The 22,717-nt window shown below is 40.5% G+C and overlaps 1 pseudogene; it reads left to right on the top strand.

The window, feature by feature from the left end:
* Positions 1-4,134: 4,134 nt before the first annotated feature.
* LOC145067967 (uncharacterized) lies at positions 4,135-21,604 on the top strand (annotated as a pseudogene).
* Positions 21,605-22,717: the final 1,113 nt, after the last annotated feature.

Here is a 22,717-nt window from a genome sequence, read left to right as displayed (position 1 = left end):
AGCATCCAAAGTTCTTTTGCAATTGGATATAGAACAAAGTTTTCTCCTATATCATTATTCATCGAATTAATCATCCATGACTTAATCATGTGATTATCAGCCTTCCATGTTTTATACCTTGGATCATCTGATTTTGGAGTCTCGGTCTTTCCAATAAGATATTCCTCGTTTTCTTTTCCACTAATATATATCATCACATATTATGACCATTGAGGAAAGTTCTGGCCATTAAACTTGTGACTAGTAAGAAGAGATACATCTTCATTGTCGTGAGAGGATGAACAAGAGATGTTGAGGTTATCGAGGGTAGAAGGATGTGAAGAAGCATTTGATGCGAGACTGATTTTGTCACCATCCATGAGATTTGTTGAAGAAAGCGGAGGCTAGAACAAAGATTGTTGGAAGAGATGAAGGTGAAAGAGGCTTCTAATTCTCTGATACCATGAAGCTTTTGGAATGAATTGATTTGTTATTCACCAGAAGAAAAATGGCTATTTATAGGCTAATTACAGAGGATATCCTAGCTGTACAATCAATGCTAATTCCTGTAAATCAGGGATTCTACCTATAATTCAAGGATTTACGATAACTAAGATTATTCGGTAATTAATACACATAAATCTACATATATTAATAAATATTATTTTTATTATTAAATATTTATATTTATTAATGAATATTACTTTATGGGATTATTAACTTCTTTTAATTATTAGTTTTTTAAATGTCTATTGTATTAATTCTTTTTTTTTTTTCGGACCGAGTTTTGAGACATTTTGGACAAAATCATCATTTTCGGACCGAGTGATAGTGGTAGTGTTGTCCAAAATATGCTATCGTCTGGATTGTCTGTTCCAGACGAAGTGATTATTTTTGCTTAAAAATTTGGTTATTTTCTTCAAATACACAATAAAATGTTGTTAGATTACTAAATTTCCCGTTTATTAAAGTACAATAATTCAAATAAATATTAAAAAAATAATTATAAATATCAGTAGTCCGATAAAATAATATTCATTAATATATTAATATTATATATTTAAAATAATATTTATTCATATATAACAATTAAAAAAAAAAAGAATTAATATAATAAAAAAAGTTTTAAAAAAGAAATTACCTAAAAGAAATTAATCCAACAAAATTTCAAGAATAAGGCCCAAAAACTCACCACTTCTAATTTATTTTAAATATATGAGAGATAACATATTTTGGACAACACCACTACTATCACTTAGTCCGAAATTGGTGATTTTGTCCAAAATATGTCTGAAAACTCTGTCCGAAAAAAAAAGAATTAACACAATTGAAATTAAAAAAAAATAAAAGAAGTTAATAATCCCATTAAGTAATATTCATTAATAAATATAAATATTTAATAATAAAAATAATATTTATTAATGTATAATAATCCAATTAAAAAGAAGTAACCCAATAAAAAAGAAATTAATAAAGAATTAATTAAATTAAATCAATACTCCAATAAAATAATATTATTAATATATTAAATATGATATATTAAAAATAATATCTATTAATATATAATAATCAAATAAAACGAATTAATCAAATAAAAAGAAATTAAAAAAATTAATTAAAAAAACTAATATATAATACTTCAATAAAGTAAAAAAGAAGATGTGCATAAATGGTCCCTATGGTTTGGTAAAAAGAATCAATTGCAAAAATGGTCCTTAAGGGTAAAATAGTCATTTTAAAAAAGTTAACAGTTAACCTGTTAAAGTTAACGACAATTTATCCAAAATTGAACCACTGGTGCACCACCAAACCTTTTTGGACCAAAATCGCATAATTTTGACTACTAGAGGAACATTTTTGAAGTTTTGTCTATTGGTGCTGTGTAGACGTCTTAATTTTGATTGATAAAAAAAATAGGCGAGGCCCAGAGGCCAGAGCGTACTAGTTTGTGGCTGCAAACTGTCCATTGAATTACGCATGTCATGGAAAGTAGCCCAAAAAGCACTTTTTATATATATATATATATATATATATATATATATATATATATATATATATATATATATATATATATATATATATATATATATATATATATATATATATATATATATATATATATATATATATTAGGTTCATTTGAGACCACTTATATTTTGTGAGACCGTGAGACGCATTTGTTTATTATTTTTTATTTTTTTTTATTTTTTTTTAGTTAATTCATGTTCCGAAAATAATATTTAAAAAAAGAATTTTTTGATTTTTCCATTTATTTTGCATTTTAAAATTATTTTTAGAATATGTACAGTGTAATATTCTATTTAGAATATTTCACGTATTTTTCAAAAAAAATAGAATTTTGTTTTTTATTTTTTTTTTATTTTTTTTAGTTAATTCAAGTTCCGAAAATAATATTTAAAAAAAGAATTTTTAGATTTTTCCATTTATTTTGCATTTTAAAATTATTTTTTAGAATATGTCAGTGAAATATTCTATTTAGAATATTTCACGTATTTTTCAAAAAAAAAACGGATTTTTTTTTATTTTTTTTATATTTTTTTTAGTTAATTCAAGTTCCGAAAATAACATTTAAAAAAAGAATTTTTGGATTTTTCCATTTATTTTGCATTTTAAAATTATTTTTAGATTTGGTCTCACGGTCTCACAAAATTAGAATGGTCTCAAATGAACCTGAACCTATATATATATATATATATATATATATATATATATATATATATATATATATATATATATCCCAAGACCAAAAAAAATACAAGTTTGTGGATACAAATTGTCTTCCATGATGATAAGTAAATACGACTATAGTTGTGATTATAAGATTGAAAGGTTTCATGATATCAGTTGTCTTTTTTTACAGAAAAAGAACAGTTTATTTTTGTGTAAACGTCAACACAGATGTGGGATGTTATACACATTAGAGATGGAACTAGTTGCAACTGAAATGAATAACAACCTTAAAGACGTGAGCTTTTGCATGTGGCAATAGTTTTATTCAAATTGAAAAACTGTAACTTCAGTGAAGAACTCAAAATTAGCAACTCTTCTTCCGAGTGAGTGTTGCATATTGTATTCTACATGAACATTGTAAAAAGCAATTCTCACTGTTATTATTTGGATGATTTTTCGAAGTATAGCGTGCTAATAAGAATTATTTTTGAAGAACAGTGTTATAACTGGGTGCACATTTCATGAAATGAAAGTGAGATGCTATAATATATATTATGTTGGTTTAACCTAGGAAACGTTTAAAAGCTCTTCTATATTCATGATCTCATGGAGTATGATGCTTTCCATGTTTTTTAATTTTTGAATTTTTCTTGACCCATCCCCTGTATTAATTATGTGTTTAAATTGTTTTATTGCTAAATTCAGTCTAATTCAAGTAGATAAGACGTTTTTCCTGACCCTTCTATATATTGATTCATGACTAACTGTTTCTAATTGCCTCATTATACATTGTTTCTTTAGGTCATTATATATTGTTTATAAAAGATAATATAATATCTTTAATTTGGTTGAAATTGTCATTTCTAATAAAACTGTAATGCATTTGAGAATACTGTATTTTTATAAAAGATAATATAATATCTTTAATTTGGAATTGCAGAAGAAAGTATCTTTTAATAAGGCTTGGGCTTGGCACATCAACCTTGTCAAGTCAAATAATAACAAAAAACTTATTTTCTTGCAGTTAGTTTTGTAAAACGATTGAACATCAAAATTAAGTTTCTTATAATTTACACCTACTATTTACAAAGATTATAAATTATCTTGGATATCTTGAAAATATAAATGCTTGTTTGTCAATTATTGTGTTTCATTTTATTTATAATTTTTTAAAGAATTGTTTCCATATGCAATTACATCTGACATGGGGAACTGACTTGGCCATAAACCACTTTATTTTGATCAAGAGAGAAATAAAGATAGCCTTTGACCACAAAAATACAAGTTATGGATACAAATGTCCATTGACTTCAAGTCTTCCATGGCAATAAGTTGTTCTTCATTTATGGCATTATAAATCAACTGGTTTCTTCATCATAATAATCTATCACTTCATCTTAACAACCAATCTTTACAGTTTAGACTTCAACTTTTTTCATTAAACAGATTTAGGGAGGGTTGATAATGGGGACTCTGAGGGGTTTGGGTATCCATCTCGCTTTCGTGTTTGTTTTTTTGGATGCAACCAAATATAATTGTTTGGGTGTTGAAAATGTGAGTGTGGCCTGCTCTCAGAAAGAGTGAATTGCTCTTCTCAGGTTCAAACACAGCATCATAGATGACTCCAAAGGAATGATGTCATCATGGGTGGGGAAGGATTGTTGCCTGTGGGAAGGAATCCATTGTGACAGTCTCACTGGAACCGTTGACAGCATGAATCTCAGAGGAGATTACTTTGGTGGTGCAGGCTATTTAGTTAGTAAAGAGGTGAATTATTCATTGATTGAGTTGAAGCATCTCAAGTACCTGGACTTGAGTCAGAATTTTTTTCAAGGAAGCCAAATCCCTGACTTCATTGGATCCTTCAAACAGCTGATGTACCTCAATCTCTCTAATGCTGGTTTTCAAGGTATTATTCCTCCTCACATTGGATATCTTTCTAATTTAAAGGTTTTGGATCTCAGTTCAAACTCGGGCTCCGAGCTGATGTCAGATGATATGTCATGGACTTTTGGTCTTCCATCACTCGAGCATCTCGACTTGAGTTATGTGGATCTTAGTGGTTGGGACAAGGTGTTTTACAATCTCCCTTCGTTAAAAGAGTTAAGTTTGGGTGGTTGTGGACTTTCCAATGTCCATCTTGGTACTTCTGTTAATTCGAGTAGAATACTTCCCAACATCAAACATCTAGATCTTGGCTTTAATTCTTTGAAAACTTCCCTCTTTAAATTTTTCCAAAACATGACATCCCTTGAATTTCTAGATCTTCCTGGCTTTAGTCTTAGTTTGTCATGGAACTTTTCAAACTTGCTAAACATGATCCCTTCTTCTTTATCTGAGCTGCATTTGTCAAGTTGTTGGCTAGATAAGACTTTTCTATGTTCCGCTCATTTTAATATCAGTATACTTTCTAACATCTAATGTATGGATCTTATCCAAAATTCAATTGAAGGCATAATTCCATCTTTTTTCACAAACATGAGTTCCTTAAGAGTCCTTGATCTCTTAGGAAATATGTTGCAATCTTCGGTTCCTATTATGCCTAACCTTCTAGACCTTCATCTTTCTTCTAACCGGTTTAAGAATATTGAGGATGTTGGAATCTAGAGACAGTGTGACCTAAAAACATTGGTTGCATATGGAAATCCTTTTGAAATAGAAATGACTGACTCACAGCAAAACATATCAGAATGCTCTCGATATGCTTTGCAGTCGTTGGATTTAAGTGGTTCTTTGATTGGTAGGATTCCAGAAGCACTTGGAAGATTAACCAGTTTAAGGCACTTAGATATTCCGGGCAACATTTTTAGGGACAATGGTTTGATAGGTCCAATCCCCGAATCTCTAGGAAGATTAAGATATTTAGAAGAATTACATCTATCTTTTAACTGGTTAACCGGTCCCATTTCTACATTCATTGGGAATCTTTCCAGACTTGACCTTTCTTCCAAGCAATTGAATGCTTCCATTCCAGAATCCTTTGGAAATTTATCAGCTTTAACACATTTGAGTGTAGGATCTAATCGGTTAACGGGCCCCATCCCAGCATCTCTAAGAAGACTTGTTGCATTACAAGAAATTCATGTCTTTTAAGCAACTGAATGGTTCCATTCTAGAATCCTTTGGAAAATTAAAACTTTTAACAAGTGTGAATCTAAGCTACAACTGGTTAACGGGCCCCATCCCAGCATCTCTAGGAAGACTTGTTTCATTACAAGAAATTCGGATGTCTTCAAATTTGTTAAATGGGACTATTCCGGTTTCAATTAGGCAACTTGTAACATCCGAAAAACACAACCAATTTAAATTTTTCAAAACAACCCGATTTTCATTAAAATGTTTACAAAAAGGTTTTCAATGCAAGTCATTTAAGTATTTCCCAGAATCACATTGCTACAAAATCATGAGGAGCGGTACGATCGCGCCTTCGCCTTGCCACAGTCTCCTGAAGAACCTGAAAAACATTAAACCACAACTGTAAGCCCGAAAGCTTAGTGAGATACCCCCAAAATACCAACCACGTATACGCCCTTCCGGGCTACGACCTTCCGGACCAAAACATATAAAACATACATAACATAATAGAACATAGAACAGCCATGCATATCGGTCTACTGTGTGACTGGTCCGCCGTATCGGGCCTTCAGTCCATCGGATCCATCCTCCAGGTCTAGTCATGTCCTTCGAGTCTACAGTGGGGTTGGTCCGCCGTATCGGGCCTTCAGTCCACCGGATCCATCCTCCAGGTCTAGTCATGTCCTTCGAGTCTACAGTGGGGTTGGCCCGCCTGCATCAGGCCTTCAACCCACCTGGTCCACTCTCTGAGTCTACAATGTGACTGGTCCGCCCGCATCGGGCCTTCAGTCGGCCTGGTCCACTCTCCATGCCTCGGCACGTCTGGTCCGCCCTCGTGGGGCCTACAACCTATCCGGACCGCTCGCTGGGCCTTCGAAACAACCGGTCCGCCCTGGGTATCTTGGCCTACAGCACAAAGCAGGACCCGCCTCAACCCATCTCCAGTCCAAACAATCATGTGCACAAAACATACATTCATATAACAGTCATAGTCAACAAACCAAGCAAGCAGATCACATAGCATATCATTACCCTAACCGGGTTACCGACCTAACCGGTCACTAGCATAACATCACTCTGTATATCGGGAAACTGACCTTAACAAGGTCTCCTAGCATGTACCATCCTAGCTACCAGGATGCAGACACATCAAACAATAACATAATAACCATATCCGAATCTCAATCCAATAAAGGGCCGGCCGTGGTGCCTTAGACCCTGTTGATATAGTGAGGATAACTCACCTCGAAACTGTCGGCTGAAAAGATAAGATCCCGCTGCTCCGAACTCTGACACGAACTTCTCCACTGAACATCAAAACATACAACTCAATAAATACCCTTAATTACCAAAATACCCCTGGAAGACAACTGGTCAACCACGGACAAGTCAAAGTCAACCCCTGACTGACCCTACTTGCCGAGTCAACCCGATGACTCGCCGAGTCCATAAGCTCAGAACTTCCTTCAATCAGCGACCCAACTCGCCGAGTCACCCCAAGACTCGTCGAGTCCAACAACTCTGAGTCCACTCGCACCCAACTCACCGAGTCATCCCTTGACTCACCGATTCATCGACTCAACCAGAAATATTGGGACTTCCTCGACAAGACTCGCCGAGTGCAAATGGACTCGTCGAGTCCAAGGCCATCTTCAACCTACTTGCCGAGTTGTTCTTCCAACTCGTCGAGTCCCAGGCCATCTTCAAGCAACTCGTCGAGTCCACCCATGTGAGTCGTCGAGTACCACCGGTCTGAATCCATACAGAAGCATCTCAGGCCATGCAATTGATCCAAAACATAGATCCAACCTCCTACAATCCATCCATCACGTAAAGTGGCAAACTTTACGTGAATCTAACGAGATCTAAGCCATATTCACCTTAAAACCAAGGTTTGGGACATGGTGGCTTCACTAAGCACTCAAACACAGGAACTTTAATGCACTCCAGGCCTTCAATATTCCAGATCTAAGGTAGCAACCTCAGATATATCCTCCAAACTCCAAAACATTCCAAGACATACTCCCCACAAACCCCAAAATGATGAAACTAGGAATGCACAACCTAAGGACGAAGATATTACCTCCAAAGGATGCCTCAATAGCAGCCAAACTCGAATCCAAGCAAAGCCCTTTGATCCAAGCCACTTCTCCTTCAAGATCTCTTCAAACAACACCTCTCCAAGCTCTAATTTGCTCCACAAATGATCTCTCCACAAATTTAGGGTTTCTGGAACTCAAGGGGGGGAATAAGGGAGGCTGTGGAGGGGTATAATGCTCTTTATATAGGGCCCAACCCCGAAAATTAGTGTTTTCTCCATACAGCACCTACTCGCCGAGTCCATCCTTGGGACTCGCCGAGTAGGCCACTTGACACGTGACCATGACCGCGACCTGACTCGTCGAGTCTATCCATGGACTCGCCGAGTCATCCTCTAAAACTTACACTTTTAGCCCTTCAACTCTACTCTTGCGATTCCGGGATGTTACAATTCTCCCCCACTTAAATTAGGCTTTGTCCTCTAAGCCTACGGCATCTCATCTTCAAATTACTTCCCACGACACGTCACTTGACCTTGACCGAACCAAGTCCCTCAAGGTACAACCATAGAACTAGAAGCTCACTTTCTCCTTCCATACGGTGTCCCCACCACCTACTCAAACCGGGCACCAACTATACCCTCCGATAACCACACTCAACAACCGAGAATTACCCATGATGCCTTACTTCTCCAGTTCTCATCTTTTACTTGACTCACATGGCTATAATGCCACGAACCATCGGATCCCCGATCCGAATTCCACTCTACCCATCCCATGACGACTGAAAGACCCATTCTTCCATTTCGAAGCAACTTCCCCGAGTTCTCCTCTCGCAATCACACACACATGCTGATCTAGCTCTAGCACCCTCAGGTTTGGAAAACCTGATACACTGATGATATCCTCAAACATCCTTCCAGGATGAACCGCTAAAACATGACCAAAACCCTGATCAGAATCTCACTGAGAGTCCAAGACTCTCTCTCTACGTCCCTTCCGAACCCCTCTCCCTGGTTCTACGCCTGCAGTATTCCCTCCGCGCCCTGAGCAAACATATCAAGTCGAATGAGCTTTTATTCCACCGCTGCAACACACTACTCAAAGACCATCGACGGACCACTCCAATCATAACTCTACACTGCCGCTTTCACTTCCGTGAATTCGCACCCCCTTTTCGGATTTCCCTTCCTCCCTCTTTCCTTACCAAGGAAACCACTCGTTCGCCCAGTCACCATGACAGGCACCATGGTGCTCATCCCATGCTACATTACCTCTTTAAAGCATACCCAACATCCATGCATCACCACTACTCTGACTCTCATCACAGGGACTCTCAAGCCCATGCACTACCTTCACTGCTCAAGATCGCTACCCGGGGCCAGACCTCCCAATGTAATCACACTGCAACATACGCAACCCATAACCTCAATCCGATCCAGCAATACTCGCAGAGTCTTCAGCATGACTGGACCGCCTCCCCAGGCCTTCAGCCAATCTGGACCACTCTCAGAACCTTCAGCCAATCTGACTGGACCGTCCTCCGAGCCTTCGGTCTAACTGGTACGCCTACCGGCCTTCAGTTTATCCGGACCGCTCAGCTAGCATTCATCACTCCGAACCATCCCTTCGGGAAATCCTCCCGTGCATACCGTTCTAGCCCTCTAGGGGTTCCGAACTCTATCTCCATCATACATACTCGATCCCGGCCTGCTCCCATGCCTTCCTCAATCAACTGCTCTAGGTCTGTATTCCGCCCCGCACGCCTGTTACTCACCCATACGAGCATGCTCTCGACTGATAGAAATACCACTGAATTCCCCAAGCAGCTAAACAACCTCTCAGGCCCAACGATCATCCAGAGAATTTCCAATTCTCCCCCACTTAAGACACTGACAGTTAGTCACCGGTCGCCATCACCGATCTCCCCAAGCAACCTTGCAGGAATCAACACATGCACTCAAAAATGTTTTTCACCAGCGCCAACAACTTTCATACAAATCATGTTCCTACGCTGCACAACCCGCTCGAAAGGAACCCAATCTTCAACTATCCATTCCTCAGACTGCAGAATCCACCCGGCCTTCAAACCAACGCCGCATCCACCACCAATCCTCACAAGGATAATCACTAATAGCTCGAAGTACAAATCCATAACCATAACGATCCTTCAGGGAACAAAAGATACTAAAACGAAATCTCGATCACAACTCGCCAAACCCTTAAGGAACAACGGATACCACACGAAAACCCGAAACGCAATTCCATAACCAACCAACGAAACCAACAGATAACAATACTCCACAACAATCATAAATAATCAAAACATCAGAAAGAACATACCCGCAACAGCAAGCTGAAAAACACGACCCTAAGCCCTTGGGGGATCCGCTCCACCCTGATCTCCACCTGTGATCCTCAACGTAGCCGGTGTTGGAGCCTGCACCGGTCCTGCAGCAAGCCGTGGACAGTTGACCTTCAAATGTCCAACCTGATGACAATGATAGCATATCCTCAAATCCCGAACCGGCACTGACTGCCGACAATCCCTCGCATAGTGTCCCTCCTTTCCGCACTTGCGGCATGCTCCACCGGACCGACAAACCCCGACATGACCCCTTCCACACTTTCCACAGACGTGGCCACCCTGATCTCCCATCCTGGAATCAGCGGTCTTAGACCGTTTCGTCGCCGGCTGCGACTGAACCGGAGCTTGCCTCAGCTCAAGCATCTGTAACTCAATCTCTAACTCACGCCGCCTGGCGGCCTCCTGCAACTCCAGCAAAGTCTCGCACCTCTGCGCAGACACAAACTGTCTGATGTCCCTCTTTAGCATACTCAGATACCGGGACATCTGAGCCTGCTCCGAAGCGAACTCAAGGCAAAACATCGCCCTCTCAGTAAACATCCTGGTGATTTCTGTCACCGATTCCGAATCCTGTTTCAGCTCCAAGAACTCCTGAGCCAACCTCTCCCTCTCGACCTGCGGAACATAACGAGTGCTGAACATCTCTCTGAACCGATCCCATGAAATCGCAGCCCTCTGCGCATCCGAGTACGACCCCGTGGTCAATCTCCACCAATCCTTTGCTTCGAGCCTCAACAAGTTCAAAGCACACCTCACCCTCTGATCAGCAGGGCATGAACACGTGAAGAAACATCCCTCCACATCTGATAACCATCTCATAGCAACGATCGGATCCTGAACTCCATCAAAAGTGGGAGGCTTCGTATTATCGAAGTCCCGATACTGAAAACCTCTACTGGCTCCTCCCCCTGCCGCTGCTACTGCTGCGGTAGCCGCCGCGGCAGCCGTCTCCGTGAGAGCCGCATAGCGCTCATCAAAATACTCCACCATGGCGGTCTTGATCGACCCAAACAACTCTGGCAGCTCAGCCCGAAACAATGCAGCAACCTCATCATGCAGGATCTCACGAATCCTCGCATCCAACTCGTGCGTACTCATCTGACTGACAACCTCTGGCTGTACAGACCCACCCGGAACTCCCTCTCCTGCTCCTGATCCTGACCCGAATCCACTCCCAGCGTGCCCTGAAATCTCCATACTGAAAATAAAACACCAAATCTCAGACATATTCCACTATCCCGGGAACCAGCTCTCATCCCAACCCTAGAGGTCATGGTTTCCCTGATACGCGTATGAGTCCGTGCTTTCAGTAGTACGGGCCCATACTACCTTCCACACCAACCCATATTTGTATGAAGTACTCCCACAACACCCTAGCGACAGACATAACAACGCTCTATCCTCACAACTAGAGGAACACTAGAAATCTCTCACAAGGAACCCTAGGCTAGAAGGCATCATAAATCAGGCAACTCATCAATAAATCCTGAAGATCCCTAGCCTAACTCTAGCATGTTGTTCTATCAAAGCTCAATAAAACAATTGTCATGTATGGTATTTTGGGGTTACTTATTGGCTCCGACTGATCGTACCTCCGCGTCCTCCTTTACATATTTTGAAAACCATTTTAAATTCTCTTTTTGAAAACTCTCCTCGATTTGAGACTGGAGTCACACAAGTGTTTCTCCAATTCACTCAAACCAAGGCTCTGATACCAACTTGTAACATCCGAAAAACACAACCAATTTAAATTTTTCAAAACAACCCGATTTTCATTAAAATGTTTACAAAAAGGTTTTCAATACAAGTCATTTAAGTATTTCCCAGAATCGCATTGCTACAAAATCATGAGGAGCGGTACGATCGCGCCTTCGCCTTGCCACAGTCTCCTGAAGAACCTGAAAAACATTAAACCACAACTGTAAGCCCGAAAGCTTAGTGAGATACCCCCAAAATACCAACCACGTATACGCCCTTCCGGGCTACGACCTTCCGGACCAAAACATATAAAACATACATAACATAATAGAACATAGAACAGCCATGCATATCGGTCTACTGTGTGACTGGTCCGCCGTATCGGGCCTTCAGTCCACCGGATCCATCCTCCAGGTCTAGTCATGTCCTTCGAGTCTACAGTGGGGTTGGTCTGCCTGCATCGGGCCTTCAACCCACCTGGTCCACTCTCTGAGTCTACAGTGTGACTGGTCCGCCCGCATCGGGCCTTCAGTCGGCCTAGTCCACTCTCCGAGCCTCGGCACGTCTGGTCCGCCCTCGTGGGGCCTACAGCCTATCCGGACCGCTCGCTGGGCCTTCAGAACAACCGGTCCGCCCTGGGTATCTTGGCCTACAGCACAAAGCAGGACCCGCCTCAACCCATCTCCAGTCCAAACAATCATGTGCACAAAACATACATTCATATAACAGTCATAGTCAACAAACCAAGCAAGCAGATCACATAGCATATCATTACCCTAACCGGGTTACCGACCTAACCGGTCACTAGCATAGCATCACTCTGTATATCGGGAAACTGACCTTAACAAGGTCTCCTAGCATGTACCATCCTAGCTACCAGGATGCAGACACGTCAAACAATAACATAATAACCATATCCGAATCTCAATCCAATAAAGGTCCGACCTTGGTGCCTTAGTCCCTGTTGATATAGTGAGGATAACTCACCTCGAAACTGTCGGCTGAAAAGATAAGATCCCGCTGCTCCGAACTCTGACACGAACTTCTCCACTGAACATCAAAACATACAACTCAATAAATACCCTTAATTACCAAAATACCCCTGGAAGACAACTGGTCAACCACGGACAAGTCAAAGTCAACCCCTGACTGACCCTACTCGCCGAGTCAACCCGATGACTCGCCGAGTCCATAAGCTCAGAACTTCCTTCAATCAGCGACCCAACTCGCCGAGTCACCCCAAGACTCGTCGAGTCCAACAACTCTGAGTCCACTCGCACCCAACTCACCGAGTCATCCCTTGACTCACCGATTCATCGACTCAACCAGAAATATTGGGACTTCCTCGACAAGACTCGCCGAGTCCAAATGGACTCGTCGAGTCCAAGGCCATCTTCAACCTACTCGCCGAGTTGTTCTTCCAACTCATCGAGTCCCAGGCCATCTTCAAGCAACTCGTCGAGTCCACCCATGTGAGTCGTCGAGTACCACCGGTCTGAATCCATACAGAAGCATCTCAGGCCATGCAATTGATCCAAAACATAGATCCAACCTCCTACAATCCATCCATCACGTAAAGTGGCAAACTTTACGTGAATCTAACGAGATCTAAGCCATATTCACCTTAAAACCAAGGTTTGGGACATGGTGGCTTCACTAAGCACTCAAACACAGGAACTTTAATGCACTCCAGGCCTTCAATATTCCAGATCTGAGGTAGCAACCTCAGATCTATCCTCCAAACTCCAAAACATTCCAAGACATACTCCCCACAAACCCCAAAATGATGAAACTAGGAATGCACAGCCTAAGGACGAAGATATTACCTCCAAAGGATGCCTCAATAGCAGCCAAACTCGAATCCAAGCAAAGCCCTTTGATCCAAGCCACTTCTCCTTCAAGATCTCTTCAAACAACACCTCTCCAAGCTCTAATTTGCTCCACAAATGATCTCTCCACGAATTTAGGGTTTCTGGAACTCAAGGGGGGAATAAGGGAGGCTGTGGAGGGGTATAATTCTCTTTATATAGGGCCCAACCCCGAAAATTAGGGTTTTCTCCATACAACACCTACTCGCCGAGTCCATCCTTGGGACTCGCCGAGTAGGCCACTTGACACGCGACCATGACCGCAACCTGACTCGTCGAGTCTATCCATGGACTCGCCGAGTCATCCTCTAAAACTTACACTTTTAGCCCTTCAACTCTACTCTTGCGATTCCGGGATGTTACACAACTTGCCAAACTCCATTCTCTAGATATCGCAGACAATTCTTTAAAAGGAATAGTTTATGAAGCCCATTTTGCTAACCTTTTGATGTTGAGTGACTTGGATGCTTCTTCTAACACTAAGTTGACATTCAATGTATCACGTGAGTGGATTCATCCATTCCAGTTGTATCATCTAGATCTCAGTTCTTGCGATATCTCAAATGGGTTTCCGCAGTGGCTTCGAAATCAAAGGGGGATCTCTACAGCAAACACAGTGGACCATTGACAAACCTTTCAGAAATATGATCGACATTAATACTGGTAAATAAAAACTTCAATGAGTCGATACCAAGGTCCATGTGCAGATGGACAGATTTGGAATTACTTAATCTTTCCATAAATTGGTTAACAGCTGGGACAATTCCCAACTGTCTTGAGAATTTGCAAGGTTTGGAGACCATGATATTTAGTTCAATTTGCTTTCAGGTGTCATTCCAAGTTATATAGCACATAATCATTCGTCATTGCATTGGTTAAAACTGAATGAGAACAACTTAACTGGTGAACTTCCTCGAGAATTGGGGAATTTAAGAGATTTAAGAGTGCTAGATGTGGGTGATAATCAATTGTTTGGAAATGTACCCCACTGGATTGGAGAAAACCTGACAAGTTTAATTTTTTTTAGATTACACAGGAATAACTTTACCGGGGAAATTCCTGAATCTTTATGCAAAATGTCAAATCTTCAAATTTTGGATGTTGCCTACAACAACTTAACGAGTATCATCCCTCGATGCCTAAGAGAGTTGAATGTAATGGTTAATGGTGCTGACAAGTGGTATAATAGTAATGGCCGTGGTGATTATAATGAGAATGTGATTCAGGTTATGAAAGGTGTTGATCTTGAATATACAACAACTTGGAATATAGTCTATAACATGGACCTTTCGAGCAATAAACTTGTTGGAGATATACCAGTGGAGCTAACTGCACTTTGTATGTTGTTGGGTCTCAATTTGTCAAATAATGATCTCAGTGGGAATATTCCAGACAGCATTGGGAACATGACGAGGTTAGAATCTCTTGATTTATCTGGAAACAAGTTGATTGGGATGATCCCTTCAAACATGGTTGCTTTGACTTTTTTGAGCCATTTGAATCTGTCACACAACAACTTGTCAGGAAGAATTCCAACATGCCATCAGTTGCAGACCTTTATTGATGATCAATATATGATGGGAACAAAGATCTTTGTGGATATCCATCGGCAAAGAATTGCTCAAATCATCAAGACCCAACAACATCAACTCTCAAGAAGAAACATAAAGCAGTTGGCGAGTCGATGAACGTATGGTGGTTTTACCTGGACATCATGAGAGGATTTGCAACAGGGTTTTGGGGTGTTATTGGAGTTCTGTTGTTCAAGAAGCAGTGGAGTGTTGGTCTTTTACAGGGGCAACACAGTCTTTAATGAAGCAGCAAACCAGGGACAGGATGGTGAGATACGCAGGGGACAGATTTAGTAAGTCACAGGAGGGGTAGAACTGGAAAACAGCTTTAATCAAGGCTACGGAAGCAGAAAGATAGTTAGGAATAGGGGCAGGGAAAACAGAGGCTAAGTGTTACTGTTTTATTCAATGAACAGCAAAAACAAAAGAGGAGATAATTTTCAACGTACACTAGCCTTTCTACTTCTACTGAAAATTAGCTACAAATTAGGAACTAACTTGACTACTTGCGAACACACTCACTGGAGCTTTGATTTATTCAAACATAAAAGAAAACGTGCATTTAAACTCTAATTCTGAATTAACCTTCAACATTTTTCCCCCTTAATTCCGATTTTTTTTTAACTCCAATTAAATCCCTCATTTCTTCATGCTTCACTCTTGCTAGGGACTTAGTAAGGATATCTGCTTTCTGGCTTTTCCCACACACATGAGTCACAACAATTTCTCCATTTTCAACACACTCTGATAAAGTGATATCTAATGTCAATATGTTTACTCCGAACATGAAATACGGGGTTTTTCATCAGGTCTAGTGCTGATCGGTTGTCTACAAGCAATGTCACAGGCGGTACTCTTTGACCTGTGATTTCAGCAAGAAGTCTCCTCAGCCATATGCCCTGACAAGCTGCCATAGTGGCAGCAATAAACTCAGCTTCACAAGATGAAAGTGCCACTACCCTTCGCTTTTGAGATGCCCATGTGACCAAGTTTCCATTTACATAGAATGCCATTCCCCGTGTGCTTCTCCTGTCATTAACATCTTTGGCCAAATCACTATCTGTATAGCCTGAGATTAGGGATGACAATGGGTACGGGTATACCAGGTTTCGTGTTCCCCATCCCTATACCCGAATCCCCATCTCCATCCCCATACCCGACCCCATCCCTATTGGGGATTAAAAATCTATCACCATCCCTATCACCAATGGGTATCGGGGATCCGCAATGGGTAATCAGGGATTTTTCCCTGTTACAAAGTTTTGAACTTTTATGAAAAATAACTCATAATTATATATTAACCAACAAAAAAAAATAACAGAACTAATATAAAACACTATAATCACCGAATGTCTTTAAACACGAACAATAACATTCAAGGTTACAAATTAAATCATTCTTTGCAAAAAAAAGACATAAAAAGTCTTCCCAAAACTATACGTTTGATTGTTAGAAAACATTATTTTGTCTAATGAACATTTGCTTATGCATTATTAAAAATAAAAAATATAAATAATACTATATATATATATATATATATATATATATATATATATATATATATATATATATATATCGGGTACCCATCGGGGCCGGTTTCGGGTACGGGTATGGGTACCCGACAGGTAAAACCATCCCCATCCCCATCCCCATCCTCGCTTTTTATATTCAGGTAATACCCATCCCCGTCCCCATCCCCGGTCAACTCGGGGATTTACCCGGTTAACTCGGGTTAGGGTTTCGGGTACCCGTTGGGTACGGTTTTTTTTGCCATCTCTACCTAAGATAGTGACCTTTTCACCACTTTTAGAGTAGACCAGACCATAGTTCAGAGTTCCTTTTACATATCTAAGAATTCCCTTTACAGCTTGAAGATGTTTTACGGTGGGCTTCTCCATAAATCGACTAACAACACCGACAACAAAAGTAATGTCAGGTCTAGTATGAGTGAGGTACCTTAAACAGCCGACTATGCTCCTGTACTCTGTTGGGTTCACCGGTTCCTCATCTCCATCTTTGGTCAAGGAGAGCTTATGCTCCATTGGGCTCTTGGTGGGATTACAGTCTAACATCCGGGTTTTGGCTAGAATGTTCTTGGCATAGGCTTCCTGCTTCAGTGTGATTCCATTGCATTGTTGGTTCACTTCAATTCCAAGATAAAATGTTAGCTGGCCAAGATCACTCATCTCAAACTTAACCTTCATCTCCTTCTTAAACTTTTCCACATCTTCTGAATTCTTCCTGTCATAAGTAGATCATCCACGTATACTCCAATGATCAACTTATTCCCATTATTTGACCTTGTATACACTGAGTATTCTTGAGCACACCTTTTGAATCCCAAACTTTTTAGATACTTATCCAAACACGAGTTCCAAGCTTTGGGAGCTTGTTTCAATCTATACAGGGCTTTAGTAAGTTTGTACACCTTACCTGGTTCATCCTTTTTCTCGAAACCTTGAGGTTGTGAGACATAGAACTCTTCGGTTAAGAAGCCAATCAGGAAGGCCAACTTTACGTCCAGGTGGTGCACGCGCCACCCATTCGAGCCTGCAAGCGACAGAATAACTCGGGTTGTTTCGATTCTTGCCACCGGAGCAAAAACCTTTTCGTAATCGATCCCCTGTTTCTGAATGTAACCCTTTGCTATGATTCTTGCCTTGTGCTTCACAACTTTTCCCGTTGGGTCACATTTCACCTTAAAGACCCACTTTAGCCCAATTGCTTTCCTTCCTCTTGGGAGTTCGACTAGGCTCCAGGTATTATTCTTCTCAATTGAATCTATCTCTGCATTCATCGCTTCTACCCATTCTTTCTTCCAACTTGCTTCATAATAACTTGTAGGTTCGTCATTGCTGCATACTAACATAAGCTCTTCCGGTGGTAGGTCGATTTCAGCGGTGTTTTCATAAAGATCGGTAAGCAGGCGATAACGTTTTGGATCACCACCACTGGTGGAGCTTGAGGCGGTGCTGGGTGAGTTGGACGTAATGGGAGTTGACGGTTGATTTAACGGAGTCAAGGTATTTGACTGAGTTTCTTGTGGGCTTAATTGAGGATCCGAATGATAATTGGGTTGGGTTCCACTGTTAGTCCAATCCACATTGTCTGGAGTTATGTGGGTATCGGGTATGGTTGGGATGGACCCATGGATAGATCCATCCATATCGACGACGCTTTCAGCATCATCAAAACCTTCATCGTTGAAGTCAAATCCTTCAACAGTGAAGCTTAGTCTAGGTGTTCCATTGATTCTCATCTCCTTCTCCCATGTCTACATCTTATCTCTCCTCGGGTGTGGTTGGGATGGACCCATGGATAGATCCATCCATATCGACGACGCTTTCAGCATCATCAAAACCTTCATCGTTAAAGTCAAATCCTTCAAGAGTGAAGCTTAGTCCAGGTGTTCCATTGATTCTCATCTCCTTCTCCCACATCCACATCCTATCTTCCTCGAAAACGACATTCCTGCTAATGTGGATTGTCCCAGCGACGGGATCAAATAGCCTGTACGCCTTCATCCCCTTTTCATTCCCCAGATGCACCACTCGTTTGCTCCTTGCATCTAATTTCTTCAGGTGGTTCTTATTGATCATCATATGCGCGACACATCCGAACACTCTTAGATGACCAACATGGGGCTTGTGATCAGCCCACATCTCGTAGGGTGTGGAATCATTCAAGGCTCTCGTGCTTATTCTGTTCAACACGTATACTGCGTGACTCACGGCTTCTCCCCATAGCGTATGTGGAAGCTTCATTGTCATTAAGTTGCTTCTCACCATTTCAATCACTGTACGATTACGCCTCTGCACCACCCCGTTCTGCTGTGGTGAATATGGTGAGGTAAATTGTCGATCGAGCCCCGTTTCATTGCAGTAGGTGGTGAATTGATTTGACAGAAATTCACCACCCCTGTCCGTTCTTAGAACTTTGATCTGCCACCTATTTCATTCTCCACCTTAGCTCTGAAATTCTTGAATGATTGAAGAGCTTCATCTTTTATTTTTAGCAGGTATACCCATATCACCCTGCTGTAGTCATCGACTAGGAGCATAAAGTACTTGTTTCCTGCTGGTTTACGAGGTGTGACTGGTCCACACAAGTCTCCATGAATTAATTCAAGTCTCTTCTATGCCCTGAAGTTTGTACTTGATGGGTATGGTTTTCTTGACTGTTTTCCAACCAGGCAGCCTTCACACGGTTCGGATGGTATGACCATTTTTGGTACTCCTTCAATTATTCCCTTGTCTTACATGGACTTCAAAGCAGTGAAGTTTACGTGACCTAGCCTTGTATACCAAAGCCAAGTTGGGTCCTTGATTTCACCAACTAGACATCTTGAGCTGACTTCTCTAAGTTCTATCGTGTATAGTCGATTTTATGACCTTTGCACCTTCATAAGCAGCCTCATGTTGGAGTCATAAATTCTCAGAACATTTTGCTTGATTCTGATCTCATCTCCTCTTTCATCAATTTGGCCAAGGCTTATGATATTGTTGCACAGTTCAGGTATATAATACACTTCTTCTAATTTTCTTTCCTCCCCATTTTTACACTGAAAAGTAATCATGCCTTTTCCTTCAATTCTTACTTTTGAATTGTTGTCAAACCTTACAGTGCCTTGGATTGTGATGTCTAGCTCCTGAAACTTGCTTCTATCTCCAGTCATGTGGTTGCTGGCCCCTGTGTCCAGATACCACATGTTTGGGTCAGATGCAACATCTCCATTTGATCTCAGCTTCAGGTTGACCTTTTCTTCATTCAAGAATACTTCCCCTGCTTCTTCTTTAGCTTCAAGGGATGACAACAACAAAGCCGGTTCATTATCTTCCTGGATCAGATTGCTTTCATGATTTCTCTCTTTTCTTGGGTTCGTGCACTCAACTGCATAGTGCCCGAACTCTTGACAATTGTAACATTGTATGTCACTTTTTTCTTGACTGTGGCCTCAATTGTGACTCCTTTCTTTCTGCTGGTGAGAGCCACCTCTGCCACGACCACCACGACCACCATTGGACCACCTCTCCCCGGCCTCTTCCTCTTCCTCGTGAAGATACACCACGATTGCCTTTTGGGGCTGACTTAGAACTACCTTCTCCCTTCTTCTTATTTCTTTCAGTCCACTCTTGGTGGGTTAATAGTAACTTTCTCTCCTCTGTATCACCATGTCCCTTCATTCTCTCTTCATGAGCTTTAAGCCTACCGATCACTTCTTCTACTGTCATTTCATCCAGGTCAGCAAACTGTTCAAGGGTTGAGGCTATCTGAAGGAATTTGGTTGGTACTGCCCTAAGTAGCTTCTTCACCACATAGGATTCATCTACAGTATCTCCCAAGGTACGCATGGTACTTACTATGTTTTTCACTTTCACAGCAAACTCATCTACTCCTTCTGTTTCCTTCATGTTCAATGATTCAAACTCATACTTCAATGTTTGAATTCTTGCAGTCCTCACCCTGTCTGCTCCCATAAACATGGTCTTCAAAGCATCCCATGCTTCTTTGGCTGTTTTCTTCTCAGCCAGTGACAGCAATAGATCCTCAGGTATTCCTTGATAAATGGCTGCCAATGCTAATTTATCTTTCTTCACTTCCACCACTATATTGGCTGTTCTAGGTTCAACAGCTTCCCAAACACCTTGGGCCTGCATAAACACCCTCATCTTGATTGCCCATGCAGCATAATTGGATCTTGACAACATTAGATAGTGTAGTGTGACTTGACCATCTTTTTCTCCATTGCTTCCAGACATATCTATCACACGAGGTTGATATTTTGGCATACACCAGGAATGTTATGATACCAAATGTTGGTCTTTTACAGGGGCAACACAGTCTTTTAATGAAGCAGCAAACCGGGGACATGATGGTGAGATACACAGGGGACATATTTAGTAAGTCACAGGAGGGGTAGAACTGGAAAACAACTTTAATCAAGGCTACAGAAGCAGAAAGATAGTTAGGAATAGGGGCAGGGAAAGCAGAGGCTATGTGCTATTTTTTTATTCAATGAACAGCAAAAACAAAAGAGGAGATAATTTTCAACGTACACTAGCCTTTCTACTTATACCGAAACTTAGCTACAAATTAGGAACTAACTTGACTACTTGCCAAAGACCAGGAACACACTCACTGGAGGTTTGATTTATTCAAACATAAAAGAAAACGTGCATTTAAACTCTAATTCTGAATTAACCTTCAACATGGAGATGGAGGCTTTTCATCTTTGTTGAGAAAATCATGGACAAGGTATACATTGCAGTCATGGTAAGAGTTGCCAAGATGAAGAGAGGAAGAGAAGCCACATAGATCCGATGGAATGCAAGTAGTTCTCAAATACATGTTTATCAATGAAGTTTTTGTTTTAACACTACTATTTGGATCTATGTTTGTAATATGGATGTTTAAATGTTTCAGTTTTAAAATGTTTATTCTATTTGTTATTCGGTATTTATATAATATGAAGTTGTTAGATTAGACAATATGTGTATGCTATTGTGCTCTTGACCTGCCACTTCTCTCGCACCAACCTGCTGCAGGAACGATCACTTTTCATCTTCATGGCTCCAACTAAGAATCAGGTAATCGAATAATCATCTATCTCTTCTTTTGTTTGTTTTTCATGTTAAGGAAGAGGTTGATTGGCTGAAAGGTACTCGAAGTTGTCAATTATACCAAATGGACAATATTTGTAATTCACTTCCTTTGAAAAGTACTTCACCCTAGTTTCTGGTTCCTCTTGCAGCAGAATCGCTTCCCCTCACCACCAGTGTAGTAGTTGCACTCAGAGAAAAGGGAAGCATTGATTGTCGATGCATTTCTCTCCTCGATTCCCGAGTCATTGATGTTGGCTTAGTAGGTTGTCTAGTTCATTTTCTGTTTGACCAAATTCTTATTGATTTCATGAACTAGCTCTACTTGTTTTTTACAAAATTCTAAGCATGCTACAAAACACAAAAAATTGGACCTGTAAGACAAAGAAGATAGCAATTTAGCATTGTTGAAAAGAATCGTATACATATTTTTTCTATACAGTTATCTGGATGCATTAACGTAGATATACTGTGTTGGGAAAATGATGCATCTATGTTTTTATGTTTCTGTCTGGCATAGTTCTCACACAAATTAGGACCTATAAGATAAAGAAGATAGAAATTTAGGGATAGTTAAAATGATGCATATATACCGATGGTGATGGTCTATGTTCTGCATCACTTTTACAGCTCCTAATCTGTTATCACATGTTTAATGGAGGAAATTCTTAACACTCAATTATTTCACCTGATTCTCATTAGAACCATTGGCACTTCAAGTGGTGTGTATTCTATTATATTAACCAATCTTTTATATTGACCAGTGCTCATGAAATGTCTGTCTATATGCTCTCCCATATGTTTACAATCAGGAGAAAATTAGAAAAAA

The sequence above is a fragment of the Lactuca serriola genome, chromosome 8 (genome assembly GCF_051521515.1).
Source record: "Lactuca serriola cultivar US96UC23 chromosome 8, Lser_US96UC23_V15, whole genome shotgun sequence".
Taxonomy (NCBI): Eukaryota; Viridiplantae; Streptophyta; class Magnoliopsida; order Asterales; family Asteraceae; genus Lactuca; species Lactuca serriola.
Note: the sequence above shows the minus strand (reverse complement) of the source record. Positions and strands in the feature narration are given on the sequence as shown.